General features: G+C 43.4%; 1 protein-coding gene across 4 annotated transcripts in view; it reads right to left on the bottom strand.

The window, feature by feature from the left end:
* The window catches only part of CHST10 (carbohydrate sulfotransferase 10), a 29,552-nt gene extending 23,985 nt beyond the window's left edge, over nt 1–5,567 (bottom strand). For 2 of the 4 annotated variants that reach the window (XM_070236081.1, XM_023618552.2), the window contains exons 1-2: nt 5,266–5,420; nt 3,265–3,371 (exon numbers count right to left, since the gene is read on the bottom strand). The gene's annotated coding sequence lies outside the window, so the exon portion shown is untranslated. Of the gene's footprint in view, nt 1–3,264; nt 3,372–4,018; nt 4,871–5,265 lie in introns of those variants that run through there. The other 2 variants (XM_023618550.2, XM_070236082.1) reach the window with 2 other exon arrangements.
* Between the last annotated feature and the right edge of the window lie 7,459 nt (nt 5,568–13,026).

Genomic DNA, 13,026 nt, shown 5'->3' with positions numbered 1-13,026 from the left:
GGAGCAGGAGCGCTCAGCTCAATGCTCCACGTCACCAGCTCAGCATCCAGGTCTCCAAAACCAGCGAACGACCTAGTAAGATCCACACTGTCTGACAGGGTTGGGGGTTTTAGGACTCCTAAAGAGTAGGGTTGGCTGTGGCGTGTCTTTCTTTGAGGTTACATGCATTCTGAATCTAGATATCTGCCGAATGGTGGTTCCCAGCCCTGGGAACATTAGAATCACCTGGGGAGCTTTTAAAATATATAGCAATGCCCTGGGCCCCAAGAACACCAGAGGCAAGACAACACAAATCTCTGGAAATGGATCCGGGGCATGTTTTAAAAGCTCTGCCCAGGATTCTAATGAGCAGCCAGGACTGAGAACTGCTGGTCCACGCCTCTAGCCTTTCTCAACTTTTACCGCCCACAGGAATCCCTGGGGATCTTGTTAAAATGCAGATTCTAGGCATTCTAACATAATAGCCATTCTCTCACTACCTCCTTCCAGTATAAGAAGAAAAATTGGTAGCAAAAGAGAATCTGTCAACCAGAGTCTATTGATGCTCTGAAAAAACAGCTTAAAGAAGTTTAATTGGAATCAAAGACCTCCACTGCTGTTCCCTTTTACTCTCTTATCCAGTCCTCACATCTATAAGTAACTAGACCAAATTAGGATTTGGTCTGACCTTGGAAAAAGCATAATAATCTGTCTTATTTTTTTTAAACAAAAAGGAAGGCATTCCAAATTCGCTTAGCCCCAATTCCTCTAAGCCTGCCCCACTACCTGCATTGTTCCCTGAAACACACAAATTCTCCATGGGGTTTGTCTCCTGCCCAAGCATGACACCCCAGGGCTCACTATTTCTGTCTGCAGAGAGATTGGGGCCTGACATCAATAGTCCTTTCTTCCATGGCTCTGCCAAGGGCCACTGCTCTCCCTGTAGCCCAGTGACAAATGGCCTTTAAAAGGCCTGACATTTTCTGTAATTAACTCTCCTTTGTTCAAGGAGCCAAGACAACTCCCCAAGTGCCTCTTGTAGCTAATGGTAGCAAACCTGAGTGTGCCTCAGCTCCCTGTGGTCAGGGTGTGCTGCCCGGAACAGAGCCCCCCAGCCCCCAGGAGTCAGCACATTCGTCTTCAGAGCTTTCCCACCTCCGGTCATTAAGTGGGATTTTCACATGTCAGGATGGCGGGAACTGAAACCAGGCCAGGGTCAGGCTCCTTGAAAACCCATGAGGCAGAACTGCTGGTTAAGGAACGTAAGAACATGTGGGCAAAGCAGGGTCAGGGAAGCGAGACCTTAGCTGAACCTACAAGAAACCCCAATCAGTTTTTCTCTGTCTCTAATACAAAAGAAAGAGAGCACACATTTCACATGCTTGTAATTACTAGCAACAGGTTTGGTCCTATTACCATCTTTCGGTGCAAATTCTCCCTCCCCTGCATTTTCCAAAAGATGCCTGTAAATGCATTTTGCTCAGCTGCCAATAACACTGCTGCCTGAGCTCTTTCCCCCGTGTTTGAATTGTCATCCAAAAAGCACACAGCGTTTCTGAATTTGTGTGGAAAATCCTGACTCCCACCTCCTTGTTCTTTTACTAGGCACAGTCACCTCCAAAAGGTCCTGAAAAGTCCTGTAATAAGACCACTTAACTCTGTTTAAAACAGAGTTTAAATCAAAAAAAAGCAAGTGGTCTAGATGTGCACACAGCAACACGGTTAAATCTCAAAGCTGTGATGCAAAAGAAATAAAGTAAAAATAGAACGAGATTATGACACAGTGCCATTTCTGTAAATTAAAAATGCAGGCACTGAAACCAAAAATACATGTTCTACAAAAACATATAGGGAGAAAGAAAAGAATGACCTTTCCAGTGATTTATGAGGTGGGGGATGGGAGATGAGATTGAGGAAAGGGAATTAAAAAAGAATATGTAGGTAAACAAAATAAAAGAGGGGGCCTGCGGACATCAGTGATGGTAAGTGAGCAGTAATAGTCACTTATCTCCTTGAATGTGAAGGAGAAAGAAGGACAGACAACTAGATAGAGACAGAGAAAGGAGATGAGATGAAACAAAACAAAAACCCCAGCTTTTTTCCAAATGTCATTCATTCAGCAATGTTTACCAAGTGCCCACTCTGAGCCAGGAGCTCTTCTAGGCCCTGGGGACACAGTAACAGTCCCTGAGCTCCTGGTGCCTGGTCCTAATAGGGGCAGATAGGCCACAGGCAAACATAACGTCTACCATTCCACCAGGCAGGCGCTGAGCGCCAGGGTTAATAACGAAGGAGCGTCAGGGTTAGAGGGAAGGCCTCTGGAGGGGGTGGGGGCGGGTTGAGAAGACAGAGAATAGAGCGAGGGAATAAATCAAGCAGCCACCAGGGTGAAGAGCTTGGTCTGGGTCCCAGGATCCCAAGAGCAGCAAGGTGGCCAGTGTCCCTCTCACAGAGTGAGCAAGATGACACGGAAGTGCCCAGATAAGAGTCCCATCAGTGGCCCTTTACCGAGATGGAACCCCCTGGCTTCCCCCTCCCTCACACACACCGCCCAGGGAGCGGATCACACGTCCGGTGTTCAGTTTTTAAAACACTCTTTGAAAACACACCCTGATACTGAAGGAAACTTCACACAAAAAATCTGGTAAGGCACAAGGAACTGGTAACCCCAGGAGGACTAAGAGGGGGAAGACGGGAACCAGAGAGCAGGGCTGGGGCAGTGGGGACATTCCACAGTCAACCCTTCACACCTTGTGATTTTGATCTAAAATGTATTACCCAATCAATGAGACAATTAAATTACAGCTTAATAAAACAAACCATTGCATATCAATTTATACAATCTATAAAGTTCTATTATTGTCACTGCGATTTTTAAATTCACAGTAAGGGGTTCTCTCGATCGACACTCAGAAATTTCCTTTGTCTATTCTGCTGTAGTCTTAACTTGTAGTTACCATCTTAGAATGACTGATGATCTCAGTCAGCGGCATGAAAGCACATTCCTAACTGCTCAGGGAAGGCACGTCCCTGAGGTTAAGACAGAGGCTCCTGAGTGAGAATCAGAAAGAGCACACGCCTGGAAGGGGCTGGAAGGGGCTGCTGCGGGCCAGGCGCCGCTCTCAGCAGGCACTAAACTCTCCTAATTCTCAGCCTGTGCTCTGATTACGACATCTAAGAAAGCGTTTCTAAGTATATCTGCACGTACTCCTACTTAAGTTTTAAGTTTCCTAAAATCTCCATACAAGCAAGATAGGAGGTAGTGAGAATACTAATGACACAGACCTCAGGCAGCCAGTGAGCTGACGGTCTCCTTCACGGGCCTTCTGAGGCCTGGGGTGCACATGTCTTGCAGTATTCGCCTTGTCTGAGGTTCTCGGTTCCTCCTGTCACTGTACAGAACAACCAAAAAAACAAGAAGCACCATTAAAAGTTATCAAATCAACTTACTGAACGTGACTTGGTTTATACTTGAGAAACAGTTAACCACTCTGAGTATTCAAGTATATTTTGCACAATAGGTCTCTTATAGAAGTAGGTTATACTTAGATTTATTGGTAAAAGAATAAATACTCTAAATGTACCAAAAGAGCGAGCTGTTTAAAAGACTCTTCCCGGTAACTTAGTGTGAAAAATGAAATATTTTATGTAGCAAAAATAACCAAATCCTATTACACCTGTTTTCCATGTTTGATATTGGGTAAAGCATTTCTGTATAAGATGATCTTCCAGTGCAAGAGGTTCTCCGGGTTTTGCATTTCTTCAAGCCTTAACAACCTGGCAAATTCTAGCCCAATGTCGTACAGTGAATAAATAACTGGAAACAAGTCAAACTTACAGAACTGGCAAGACTACAGGTTTAAAAGAGTTAGCTGGCAAAATAAACATACAACTTATTTAACACACAATACAGCCCAAGCTGCCTGGGACGCACGTAGCACAGTTCAGCTGCGCTTCCCTTCACTCTTATTAACGCAATACTAAAATTAAAAGCAATTCCATGTTATGTAGATCAAAAGATTAAGCTTTACGTACTCACATCTAGATTGTTCCAGACCTGTGTCTTGGCTTCTGCAATCTCTAAGGTCCTGCATTCACCTCTCTCGTCTGTTTGCATTTCTGGCTTTCCCCCACCTTTTTATTATATGACCTCAAGCATTTGAAAAGTAATCTGAATATAACTGCAAATTGCCTAGGATATTTACTCATTCTTCCCTTTCTTTGCAAGGCACTCCAGTTTTCATTCCAGAGAAGGAAAGAATTTTTCTCTCAGGTATTTCTTTGAGATTCTCAAAGCAAAGATGGAAACATTTTTCTTTCCATCGTGAAATTCCAGCTTTGACCCACGATGGACTATGCCCTAATTACGATGGGAGAAAAGGGAGAAGACTGTTTCTCTCTGTGTCTTTTCTTTTAACCCAGTCGTTGAAAAGAGAGAATAAGTAGGTGTTGGAGACCAGCATGTGGGAGCTAAACTGAGCTGCCTGATTTTAAGAACGTCTGAGAAATTTCTCACTCTGGCAGCTAAAACTGACCAATACCCAACTCTCTATGGCCCAAAGCCCCAGACTTTGGGTGTTTCAAACAAAAAACCCTTTATGACAGTCCTCCCGTTTAGCTAACCAGAACCTGGCCGCACTGCTTTCTATTCACTGCCCAGCCCTTTCCTGCCTTTAGCAGGCCTGGAAAACAAAAACGACAGCTTTTGGAAAACCTAGTTCATCCTTCCAGCCAGAAGTGCAGAAATTTATGCCTCAACCTCCAACTTCTGACAGGCCTCTCATTGTGAGCATCAGAGCTGAGAGCACTCCGGAGCCGATCTGGCAGGAAACATGCATTTCCAACCACCCCTTCTCCTCTCATCCACCAAGGAAGACGTGCCTAACTGGGCGCTTAGGAAAGCCTGCACATGTTCCTTCTTCCCTGCCCTCTCTCTCTCTCTGCATGCCCCCTGCACCCCAGGGGAACATTTTCTTCCTCTTTCCGTCCCAATTAAAAACGCAAATTCTCAGCCAAGGATGAAAGAAGTAAATTATAGATCGCCGGGTAGCAATAATTCCACTGATCACAGCATCCCGCAGCCAGGACGCTGCCTCATTGCATAATTAACGTGATGAAGCTTCTTCCCATTAATCCCACGAACTAGGGAGGTCCTCAAGTCGCCAAAACACACTGGGACGTCGGTCGCAATGAAAACCGGTTCACCCCGTTTTCCCGTCCACCCAGGGTGGGGTGTGGGTGCGGGTCCCCATGAAACCCACCTCCCCTGCCCGTCCCCGAGCTCACCCTCGGCGGAGCCGGAGCTGGCTGGGCTCCTCGGGGCCCTCCGCGCGCGGCCCTGGGGCGAAGCTCGGCTGGGGCCTCGCGGGCCTCAGGGCGAAGCGCGCGGGGGCCCTCCGTCCCGGGAGCGCGGGAGGCTCGCCCCGCCCGACGGCCTCCGCGCCTGCCCGCGGCCCGCCCGGCCCGGGCTGTGGCGGCGGCGGCGCCGGAAGGAGGAAGCCGGCGCGCGAGGCCCGATCCGGGGGGCGAGGCCGCCGCCGCCCCACGCAGCCCCGCCGGCCCCTCCGTGCGCGCCGCCGCCCGGCTGTGCGCGGCCCCGCCACCGGCCCCGCCCGCGCGCGCCGCCAAGCCCGCAGAACCCCGTCTCCCCGGCGCGTCGCCGCCGCACGGTCCCGCGCCGGGTCCTCGCGCCTCCCTTCCTCCTCCTGAAACCGTATTACATCCCAGGATGTTAGAGACGCGTGCGGCCAAACCAAATTCCGCCAGGTCTCCAACCAGAGAACCGGTTTGGTGTTTGGGAACGAAAACCAGTCCCAAACTCGGAAAAAAGGGGGAAAAAAATCCGAACCTGGGGAAGGGCAAAATTGCTTAAGTTTGGGATTTCTCCCAGCATTTTCTAATCAGCCTACCTACGGAAAGCAGGACCTATTCTTTACAGAGCCGCCTTCGGCTGACAGCCTGGGGCATGTAACTTCGTTGTCAAGGTGTAGTTGATTCATAAACTGCTATAGGCCCGAACAGTTTAACTTCTTAACCCTATGGAGTTGTAACTTCTTAACCTGCAAAAGTGGATAAAGCATTAGGATTTTAGAGCCTGGTAGAGAAGTCAATCCCAAAGGTGTTAGGTGTTTTATTGCCCTGGAGAAAGTAAACTAGTTTTCTTTTGATCTAACCTACATGTTTGCTGACTTTCTATCTATATCTCTTTAGCAAACAGGGTAATATAGATATGTGTGTACACACACATACACATGCGCACATAAAAGTTTTGTCAAGCTTTCAAAGAACCAGCTTTTTCTGGTCTCCCCTGTTGGTTCCCTCGTTAATGAGTAAAGTATAATATTGTTGGGGCTCACCACTTTTAACAGGATTTCACTTTTAACAGGATTACTAACCTCCATGGTTCAAGATGGCCAGGTGGTTTACCTGGCCTGCTGGTCGCTCGTTCCAATATTTATGGAGCTGTTTCTTTGGGTGCTGTGGTTGACAAACATTTGCCTTCTCCTTGAGGATCTGAGTGGACACACATCCATGGGAGAAGCACGATAACTAAATTTGGAGCTTAGATTTGACATAGAACATTATGCAGGGTTTAAGGGCTCAAGTTCTGGGAATTAGACCTCATGGGTCCAAATCCTTATTCCATCACGTATAGATGGTGACCCTGTCAAGTTCTGTCATCTCTCTGTGCCCCAATTTCCTCATCTATAAAGTGGGGATATATAGCATTTACCTCGGAGTGTGGTACTAAGGAATAATGGAGATGATGCAGGAAGGTACATAGCACAGTTCTCCGCCAGACGTGAACACTACGAGGAGCATTAATTGCTGTGCATTCCCGAGATGCTCTTCAAATATTAAAAGATACAATTCTTTCTAAGGGCTTACCTACTGGCGACTAAGGTAACTGAGAATTTTTCTTGGGTTTTTCCAAATTATTCTAGTTCTTCTTTTTGTTTCTATAAATGAACTACAGGAAAGTCTTTGTATGTCTTTATAACAGGAGGATAGTTCCTAAAGTAGCAGTTCTCAAAAGTGTGATCTGTGGACCCATGGTGGTCTCCAAGATCCTTTTAGGGGGTCTGCAATGTCAAAACTTTTCACAATAATACTAGGACATTAGTTGCCTTCACTATTTAGACATCTGCTCTGATGGTGTAAAAGTAATGGTGAGTACAACTGACGACACAGCACGAATCCAGGCCATGGAACGAAACTGGATTGTAGTCATTGCATTCATCGCCACCATGCACTTGCAGTAAAAACAAACATACAAACAGAAAGTGTCACTGAAGAATGTCCTCCGTGAAGCAGCCGAGCCCTTTGGAACAGATTGGGACATGCACATAAGCACTCCTGCTGCATACCTTGGTCTCTTGGGCCGTGGTTTGCAACGCAAAACAGCTGGCTGCTTTTTTCCTGGAACACCATTGCTACTTGAAAGAAGAACTGACAGACAAACTGTGGTGACACAGACTTGGGTATTTGGCAGACATTTTCTCCAAAATGAATGAAATGAGCCTGTCACTTCAAGGAAAACAAGTGATAGTATTTGTTGCCAATGATAAAATTCAGGCTTCATGTGAAAATTCAGACTTTCGGAAAACCTGTACCTCCCACTATGAGTTTGACTGCATCCCAATATTTAACGATTTTCCTGATGAAATCAGTGGTCATCCTCACGACCATTTTTTAAATATTGTATACTGATAGACTGATGGTGGCACAATAAGAAATATATATTTGGTCTTTTCCCCTGTTCCCGACACAGAGCTTCTAAAATCTTTGTAATTTACCGAATGATAGGAGTGACAGGAGCATCTTTTGTTCTGATATTTGGCCTTTGTTCCTGGTTGCTGACGCAAAGCTCCTAAATTCCTTGGAATTTTCTGGGTGGCAGGAGGGTCTAGTTTTAATGAGGCAACTCTAGGCAGGCCCCTAGGCAGCTTCAGATAGGGACCAGTAGGACCAAACCTTGGTTAGAAGGCGTGAACTTTCAGCCCCACCTCCTGTCCACCTCTCTCTTTTCGAGTTAGTGTTTTTATTTCATACACCTTTGAAATATATTATCAGAAGTGGAATTGCTGGATCATACTGTAGTTCTATGTTTAGTTTTTTGAGGAACTTCCATGCTATTTTCCATAATGACTGTACCAAATTATAATCCTGACCAACAGTGCACAAGGATTCCCGTTTCTCCACATCCACGCCCGCATTTATCTTTTTGATGATAGCCATTCTAACAGGCATGAGGTGGTGATATCTCATTGTGGTTTGGGTTTGCATTTCCCTAATGACCAGTGATGTTGAAATCTCTTCATGTACCTAGTGGTCATTCATATATCTTCTTTGGAAAAATATCTGTTCAGTTCTTTTGCCCATTTTTTAAATTGGATTATTTGGATTTTTTGCTATTGAGCTGTATGAGTTCTTTATATATTTTGGATATTAACCCCCTATCAGATATATGATTTGCAAATATTTTTTTCCAATCCATAAGCTTTTTCACTTTGTTTATTTCTTTTGCTGTGCAGAAGCTTTTTCATTTGATGTAGTGCCACTTGCTTATTTTTGATTTGTTGCTTGTGCTTTAGGTGTCATAGCCAAAAAATCATTGCCAAGACCCGTGTCAAGGAGCTTTTCCCTATATTTTCTTCTAGGAGTTTCATGGTTTCAGGTCTTATATTTAAGTCTTTAATCCACTTTGAGTTAATTTTTTTTTGAGGATTAGCACCTGAACTAACATCTACTGCCAATCTTTTCCTTTTCCTCTTCTTCCTCTTCCTCCTCCTCTTTGTCGTCTTCTTCTCCCCAAAGCACCCCAGTACATAGTTGTATATTGTAGTTGTAGGTCTTTCTGGTTGTGCTATGTGGGATGCCACCTCAGCATGGCCTGACCAGTGGTGCCATGTCTGTGCCCAGGATCCTAACCAGTGAAGCCCCGGGCTGCTGAAGCAGAGCGCACAAACTTAAATGCTTGGCCATGGGGCCAGCCCCTGAGTTAATTTTTTTGAGTGGTGTAGGATAGGGGTCTAATTTCATTCTTTTACATGTAAATATTCAGTTTTCCCAGCACCATTTACTGAAGAGACTGTCTTTTCTGGCATTGAGTATTCTTGGCTCCTTTGTCAAATATTAGCTGACCAAAACCCGAATTTTTAATGGCAGAAGAAAAATATACCAGGCTCTCTTACCCTTCACAGCTGCCAAGTGTATATTCCTAAAGTCAAGGCTGGAGGTGATACTGGGGAATGACTGAAGTTAACCACTGTTTGAACCCAACCAAGGTCCTTCCTGAAGGTGGACTAATCAGACAGATACATCTAGAGAAACCAGATGCCTCTTACAGGGAGTAGGGGCCACACAGGGCACCACTGTCTCATGCAAGTCGGAATTTGCCAGTTCCTCTGAGCATTCTGTGGTATTAAGTTTTTATAAGTTTCTCTCCAGTTCTTCATTTTGAGTTAAGCATATAGGGACTTGGGGTCCTTTGGTGGTGAGTACTAGAAACTGACATTGTTTCCCTTCTTGCCTGTTTCCCAGTGCCAACACCCAGCCATACCACAGAGAGGCTCCCGCATGCTCCATGCCAGCCAGAGCAGGAGATGGTTCCCACAATATTGGCTTTCCTATTCCTGAACTCTCATCTCAGTATACATAGTGGACGCCAGCCGCTCACAGGCTTCCTTTAAAAGGAATCAGGTTTGGAAATTCTTTCTCAGCCTGTCTGGACTGTAAAGGTAATGGACAATTGCAAACAGAGAATGCACATCCCAGTTCCTTTTCCCCAGCCCACTGAAAAATTGCACTTGGCTCCTGTGGTGAGTATATGAGGAGAAGCTTACCAGGGTTGAAATGAGATTTTGTCCAGGTTAAGGCTTTGGGAGAGCTGTGGTGACTACAAGCAGGCTTCTCTATGTGTAGTTCTGGAACTGTGAAATGTGAGTTAGTTAGACTTCCCCCAGACGTGGAGTTGGAGGCAGGAAATATACAAGCTCACACAAGTTGATTTTCCCTTCCAATCTGTAGATGGCTATGTAATTCAGTTTTGTTTTGTTTTTAGCCAGCAGGTGGCTGAGTGGAACGGGCTGGATTCCGTGCTCTGGCCCTCAGAAACCGCTACTGACTTTGTTATGGTCTTTATGGGGGACTGTTTTGTCTTGTTAGTAACTTCTCCTTAATTAACTAAAATATGATGGGACTTCATATTTGGAGAAATTCTCCAAGAGGATTTATTTCATGTTTTAAGTATAAGAGGCATTTATTTCGTGTTTTAAGTATAAGAGGCATTTTCAAGACCTACATTCTGAATTGTTGAAAATATATTTTAAATGATACTAAAATGAGAAAACTTAAAGAGGTGCAGAACTTTTGAGGTAGAAAGAGACCACAAACACGCCCCACTGTCAGATTAGACTATATTCTCGATGTAATTGGCTAAGGATAGAAAATTATATTGGCAGTAAGATACCTACCTACACAGAGTAGGTGTGGGCCACGGACTGGCGTCTAGCCAGTGATATGTGTGCAGAAGTGATCTAAGCCACCTCTGCGGCTTACCCTGAAGTTATCTTCCCCTGACATGTGCCATGTATTCTAGAAGGCAGACACACAAAATGGAAGCGGCTGTGATCCCTGAGTGACCATCTGGAGGAAAGTGCAGTAGCTGCATAGAATAAGATGAACAAGAAATCAATCAGCCTTCATTGTTTTAAGACAAGGAGAGTTCAGGGCATATGCCTTAGATGCACAGCTTATCCTGACACAACGTTCTGGTTTAGTGATAAGAATGCTGGACTGAAGGTCAGGACGCTTAGGTTCTATGAGGCTGAACTGTAAGAAATTTCTGATAATCCATAGTTTTTGATGTTCAAGAATGGCAATTTCACATGATTTGCCCCAATATTTTCATCTCTGTGACCAGCTAGATATATAGCATTGAATAATCCACTAATCCCATTTGGATCTCATTTTTCTCATCTATAAAAATCAGACCTAATTGGCATCTATGGAACACTCCAATACAGAAGTTCTATATCTATGGAATCATCCAGTAACAGCAGAATACACATTCCTCTCAAGGATACATAAAACGTTCTCTAAGAGATATATGCTATATGCCAAACTGTAAAACAAACATCAGAAAGTTTAAAAGGATTGAGATTATACAAAGTATGTTCTCTAACCACATTGAAATTAAATTAGAATTCAATAACAGCAAGAGATTTGGGAAATTCACACAATTACATTAAATAACACACTCCTAAATAACAAATGGGTCAAAGAAGAAATCACAAGAAATTAGAAAATACTTTAAAATAAATGAAAATGAAAGTATAACATATCCAAACTTATGGAATACATTGAAAGCAGTGCTCAGAAATTAATAGCTATAAATGCGAACATTAAAAAGAGAAAAGATCTCAAATTTAACCTAACTTTTCACCTTAAGAAGCTAGAAAAAGAACAGCAAACTAAACCCAAAGCAAGAAGAAAGAAGGAAAACTTACACTCTGAAAACTGTAAACATTTTTGAAAGAAATTAAAGAACACCTAAATAAATATAGAGACATTCTATGTTCATGTATCAGAAAACCTAATATTGTTAAGACAGCAATACTCTCCAAACTGATCTGCAGATTCATTGCAATCCTCATCAAAATTCCAGCTGGCTTCTTAGCAACATAACCATAATATTCACATGGAAATTCAAGAAACTCAGAGTAGCCAAAACAGTCTTGAAAAATAAGATTGAAGTCAAAGGAATCACACTTCCCAATCTTCGAACTCATTACAAAGCTGCAGTAATCAGGAGAGCATGGTACCAGCATAAGAATAGACATAGAGATGGATAGAATAGAACTGACAGTCAGGAAACAAACCTAAACATTTATGGTCAATTGATTTCTGGCAAGGTTGCTAAGACAGTTACATGAAAAAGGAGAAGTCTTTTCAACAAATGGTGTTGGGGTGACTGGATATCCACATGCAAAAGAATGAATTTAGATACTTTCCTCACACCATATTAAAAAATTAACTGGAAATGGATCATAGATCTAAATACAAGAGGTAAAACTAAAAAATCTAGCAGAAAAACAGGCGTACGTCTTTGTAAACTTGAGTTAGACAATGGCTTCTTAGATATGACACCAGAAGCACAAGCGATAAAAGAAAAATAGATTAATTGGACTTTACCAAGATTAAGATATTTTGTGCTTCAAAGAACACTATCAAGACTCATAGAATAGGAGAAAAATTTTGCAAATCATATATCTGGTAAGGGACTACTATCTAGAATATATACAGAACTGTTACAATTCAATAACAAAAAGACAACCCAATTTAAAAATGGACAAAGGATCTGAATAGACATTTCTCCAAAGAAGATATGCAAAAGGCCAATAAGCATGTGACAAGATGCTTGTCATTAGTCAGTATGGAAATGAAAATCAAAATCGCAATGAAATACCACTTCACACCACTAGAATGGCTAGAATCAAAAAGACACTAACAGGTGTTGACAAGCTGTGGAGAAATGAAACCCTGATATATCACTGGTGAGCATAGAGATGGTGCAATTGCTTTGGAAAACTTCTCGGCAGCTCCTCAGAGTGTTACACATAGAGTTACCATGTAACCCAACAATTCTACTCCTAGGTATATACCCAGGAGGAATGAAAACATATGTCTACACAAAAAGTTGTACATGTATGTTCACAACACCACTATTTATAATAGCCGAAGAATAGAAACAACATAAATGTCCATCAAGTGATGAATGAGTAAGCAAAATGTATTATATCCATGCAGTAGAATATGGCTTGGCAAACAAGGAGTGAAGTACTGATACATCCTACAATACGGATGAACTTGAAAACATTGTGCTAACTGAAAGAAGCCGGACACAAAGGAACACATAGTGAATGGTTCTACTCATGTGCAATGTCCAAAACAGGCAAATCTATACAGATAGAAAGTAGATTAGCGGTTTCCTGGAGCTGGAGTCGGGGTCAGGAACTGGGAATCACTACCAACAGGTACAGGGTT

The sequence above is a fragment of the Equus caballus genome, chromosome 15 (genome assembly GCF_041296265.1).
Source record: "Equus caballus isolate H_3958 breed thoroughbred chromosome 15, TB-T2T, whole genome shotgun sequence".
NCBI lineage: Eukaryota > Metazoa > Chordata > Mammalia > Perissodactyla > Equidae > Equus > Equus caballus.
This window is presented reverse-complemented; position numbering and strand designations above follow the sequence as displayed.